The sequence below is a fragment of the Larimichthys crocea genome, chromosome III, assembly GCF_000972845.2.
Source record: "Larimichthys crocea isolate SSNF chromosome III, L_crocea_2.0, whole genome shotgun sequence".
NCBI lineage: Eukaryota > Metazoa > Chordata > Actinopteri > Sciaenidae > Larimichthys > Larimichthys crocea.
In genome coordinates, this window is record NC_040013.1 from 39,709,959 (window position 1) to 39,715,550 (window position 5,592).

A 5,592-nucleotide genomic window follows, 5' to 3' on the forward strand; every position below is an offset into this window, starting at 1 on the left:
TCAGACCAGCAGGTCAGACTTTTCACCTATCCAGTGAGATATCTCAACATCTGGAGACAAATATTGGTACAGACATTAATGTTTCCTAGAGGATGAATCAAAATGACCTTTGGGTTGATACTTTTCCTTCAGCACCAACAGCAGGTTGACATTTGTGGTTCAGAGTTAAATGTCTTGAGAACTGTTACATAGATTACTGTGAAATTTGGTGCAGTCATTTATGTATTTTGTGATAATGACTGTTAATCTAGCACCACAATTAGGTTGAGCTATCTGTTTTTCAAATACTTTGGTTTATCTCTCTGACAGTCCTGATTTAAATTAGCAGGCAGTTCTAGCAGACCTCAGGTAAACTCTGAGGGCCCTATTTTTGTGGTGGCACATCAGCCATTACGAGTAGCATTCCAATCGTTTTGTGTTTTCTCGACCTTGAAGTTTGCTTTGCCTGTTGTTAGTATTTTTGTGTAAAATTGGACTTAGAAATTGGGCTGAGAATGAAAACACCTCCGAACCACATCTGTTTCTCGAGCAACATCACTCAGCTGTCACTTTCTTGTGATTTTATCAACAAGAACAAACTAAATACTGCAGAAATAACAGAATAATGCTTAAAATGTAAATGAACTGATTAAATTAAACACTTTCCAAACAGCAGATGCATTTAAATGCATTTGGAAAAATAGCTTTAATGTGGGTAGAGTAGCAACACAATAAATCAGTCTGTATTTATCTATAAAATGATTGATTCTGTCTGCAAGAGGACAGAATGTTGATAAATCTGCAGCCTCTGATTTGAAAAGTGCTAAGCCAGAGTGCTGTGCCATTACAAATGACCATCCACTGCATGTATCTTCATTAAATCACATGCAAATCAAACCAAGCTGCTGCAAAATTACCACACAGACCTCTGCACCCATCAAGCGGGTCTGGTATAACTCTTAGCCTGTTAATGTAGGAGACAATAGATAAAATATGTCACAGCTTGTCTTCCAACTTTAAAAAAATAATAAAGTAAAATCAGCTAGTTCATGTTTTATTCATAAAATCCATTATGATGCAAAGACTGCTGTGTCACAATTGACATGATGTATTAATTTACAATGTAAAATACAGCAGAACTGAAGCTAATACTGTATAAAGCTTTGCCAGGCAAGGTTTGATTATTTATTTCTCATTGTACTAATTAACTAAAAAAGACTCCACACCATCTGCTTCTGGCTGCAGATATATGTTCACAACTTGTCACTCTGCTCCATTCTGACAGCAACATGATTTCCTGAGGAAGCTGATTCTTTATTCTTTGCGAACATGCGTCATCGTTATTGGCACAGCTGCTTCGGGGCGATGAGACCAGTGACGTGAGTGGCTTAGAGGGCATGTAATAATCACCACCCACTCTGATCTATATTCAACTTCGGCCAGCCCTCCTTGTGCTTTGTGCTGTTGCACCTACATGAAGCAAAGATAGCAATAGTCTTCTTCTTACTGTTACTGATATTTTCCAGCTAATAAAAAAAGGAAATATGAAATTGCGCTTCATAAAAACCTAAAGGACCTTGAGAATACAACAGGGATCTTGTTGAAACTGTCTCTGAAATGTTTTCCACTTGTTCAAATCTTAGAAGTATTAAAGGGGTCTTTCGTGAACACCAAGGGATCCAGTCACAGCCACTTAAATTAAGTTTTATAACTAGGTTTGGGAACAAAGACCACGCCTTGAACTCATCCCATTTCCCCACCTAAGGCACATAAGCACACTTTATCCATTCTCTTCCTCTTTGACTCAGTTTTCACATTCTTCCCCTCATTTTTTTTTCCTTTGACCTTTCTCCCTTTTTACTCAAATACAGGAATGACGGGGCTCTAATTTGCATCGAGCAATGAAGCATCGCAGAGTCCCCCACATAAAGTCTCATCTCCCCCCTGGTCCTTCCATCTTCCTGTGACAAGCCAACACTAGTCTATCTCTGAACTCCTCCATCCATCCATCCATCCATCCATCCATCCATCCATCCATCCATGACCTTGATTTCTCCCTTATCCCTTCATCCCTCACCGTCCATCCACCTACCTTTCATCCCTTGACCCTCCATCTCTCATCCCTCAACCCTCACTCCTTTGGTGTACTCTATCTCTCATCCCTCCTATAGTACATCATCTTTACTTCACCTTCATCCATAATATGCAATAAACCATTCAAAATCTATATATATCGATGTGTTCTTTATTAGTGATGTACCTATAGTTTTGAGTTATTAAGTGGGATTTCTGAGGTTTATTGAGGTAAAGCCAAGGTCAAAGTCCAACCAGGCCTTGTCTTATGAAGACAAGCTTGAAAAATATATATCAGGTTCTAGTAAGAACTGTCATTTAACTGCCAAAATGAAACACTGTAATTTGGAAATTGCTTCACAGCTTCACAGAGTCTTGGCATAGATAAGTGTCTGGTGTTCTACTAGAGAGATTTGACACCATTCCCGTACCAAACATTTCCTCATTTGGGTGTTTTGTGCTGATAGTAGCTGACACAGTCTCAGACACCAATCTGGACTTTTCGGCATGTGTGAAATTGTGTTGACTGGTGACGACTGGAATGGCTGTGCTGTATGTTTGTGAAAAAAAAAGCTCTGTGTGAGTGAGGCTGATTTTGGCAACATTGCTTCCATTTGGTAAAAAAAAAAGAAAAAAAAAGAAAAAGGGACTGAGCCATTGTTTTCTCCACAGGGTTGATGTGTTGATGATTCACAAGATTATCCGTCTGTTTTGAGCAGTGTTTCCACATCAGATGTTGCAGCCATTTGAAGTTGTTTCAAACTGCCGTATACATTATTAATCTATGCTCACTGGAGATGTTGAAGGTAGAGGAGAGGTGGTGCTGCCTCTTCACTTTTTCTCGATATGTTATCCACCTGATATGAAGGCCAGAGGGTCCGTGAACACACTTGTTGAGATCAATCTTTTTCAGAATGCCGACGCAAACTTCAGAATGAAAACCCCTAAAATGAATGACTTTGACCATGTTTGCTTCGCTGTCTCACCGAACAGTTTGAGAAGATGAAAGTTTTGACTTTGATCAAAACAGGAATTCTTCTCAGTAACGCTTTGTGTGGCTGACATTTGCCTCAAAGCCATTAATAGCAACCCCAGAGATACCAGTATATTTTAGACTCTACAAAACAACCCACATAGCAACCATTTACTCAGCTATTAGCAACATTTGGCCTGTTTTAGTTTGCACATACAGTACCATATGTTCAGATTTTGTTTATTATGAACTGCCTAAAAGGGATAACGCATCTGAATTTTTTCTCTTTTTTTCTCTTTTTCTTTTGTGCTATTAAGAAACACTACCTGTGTGTTTTTTACATCACTTCACCAACTAGTCCAATGTTTCCCAATGTTTTTACGGACCTCTTTTCTATTATTAAGTAAACCAACGAACTGACATGTTTTATGGATGTTTCATATTATATTCAGTATCAGTAACAGTACAGAACTACCAAGAAACTGTACATTAACCAAAATTGTGAACACATTCTATTCTGCTATATTTTGCCAACAAAGGTCCCTAAATCTGACACACTGTAGCTTTAAACACACACAGAGACTTCAGAGCCAATGTTGCGTTGTGCGTTTCTTTGTCGACATGTGTTTCCCCCTTCCCCTAACCTGTTCTCACCTTATCCCTAATCCCAATCGGTTGTCTTCTGAGATGCTTGACACCAACATAAACCAAATCCCAACCAATTATCTCCGCTTCACCTCACCCAAATGTAACCCAAGCGCTAACCCTTAAACATTGAGGGGGACACTACGGGGAAACACAATTCTAACCGGAGGATAAACAAGCCAGTTTGACATTTGAAACTTTTCAGTTTGCTCCACAGTACAAATTGTGATCTTAGATTTTTTTACTCTTTTATTTCATGGTACTATTTTTCCCTCCACTGTTTGCTTGTGTTTTTATTTTTATTTATTTATTTATTCATTTTCTTCACCAGACACTGAGAAATCTTCTGGTCCTAGTTTGTAACTGCTGACTCTAGTTTCCCATGTGTGGCCTCCTCACCACATTAGTCAAAATAATGAGAAAGAATTCAAAACATGACGTGTATTGTTAAGTCATTCATTATTATGGTACTTCTTGCAGTAGACTTTGCAAACCATGTGCACAGTATTCACAGTATTTTTACGTCACTTCGGGTCTAAGATAGAGGGATTTTACTAAGTAGGCTGATGTACTCATAGGACTTTTCTGGAAACAGAAATAACTTTTTAGAATAAGCTTCCAATAAGGGATAGTACAGAGCAGCAAGATATAATCAAAACTCAAATTAGGACTTCATTATTCAAACAGTACATGTAGGCATAGTCAGATGATTAACACAGTATCAGCTCTTTATCCATAACTCTAATACGATTCATTTGGGTAGAATTATATTAGCATATTAATGGTTATTACAGTATTCTTTATTGATCCCTGAGAGAATCATATTTTTCTCTTGTAGGCCTTTCTTCCACATCATATCAGATCAAATAAATCCTATGCTAATTTTTAAAGCAGATACTGTATAAATGTTCAACAATTTCACAGAAATTACAGTCATCTGTTAATAGGAGATTAGAACAAATGATAGTTACAATAAAAATCTAAAAGTAGATCATATGTGAAAATAAAAAATAGGCAGACCTTGAACTTGGGTGAAACAGAGCTGAGCCACCCACAATGCTGCTCCTCTCACTCCAACAAGGACAGCTAAAGAGCAAAGTCTGAACTTAATAATAGAAATTGGTCAGATGTGGAAGCAGAGAGCACTGAAAGCCAATGACTTTTTGAGCAGGATGTAAAAGGGTCTATGATGACTGCATTGTTAAGTAAGAAGTTTCTCTTAAGAAAGGTGCCCTCAACATGCAGAGTACCATGACCACTTCCACACTTGAAGTTGCACTGATTTTTGCAAAGGGATCAAGGTGACCCCAAAAATCCTTTTCTTTTATTACTTTATGAGAATGTCAATAAAGGGCCAAAATCTATCCTAGGGACTGCATGGATGCTAAAAAATCTATTACAGCTTCATGATTATGAAAGAAAAAATGAGTCTGACCATATTAAATGACTGGCCTAATTTTATACAAGTCTGACAAAAAGTAAATTGTGATGTTCTCCTGCCATGCATTCAGCACTTGGTTGTGTTACATGGTAGTATTTTTACATATTTTACTTTATTTCATTGTATTCTTACTTTTCCATACATTGGGTTGAATGTGTGTTTTTGGTGTATTTGGACATTTAAATCTATATCTGAAATGTGTTATTGTAAAGTATATGTGGTTTATTGTCAGAATGAAATATTTTTGTTTTTTTGTTGTAGTTTTACTGACTCCGGGGTAGATTTTTTTTAATTATTTAATTTCACTATTTAACATAATGTATAAGACAATATATAAAAAACTAGAAAGGGAATTGAAAGCGTCCATAACAACAAATTAAATAGGAAAAATAGACGAAAAATGAAAATCAAAACTTTGGAGGTGTGTACTACATTACCCTAAACACACCGCGAGTGCACTTTACTACGGCAAGCAGGAAGA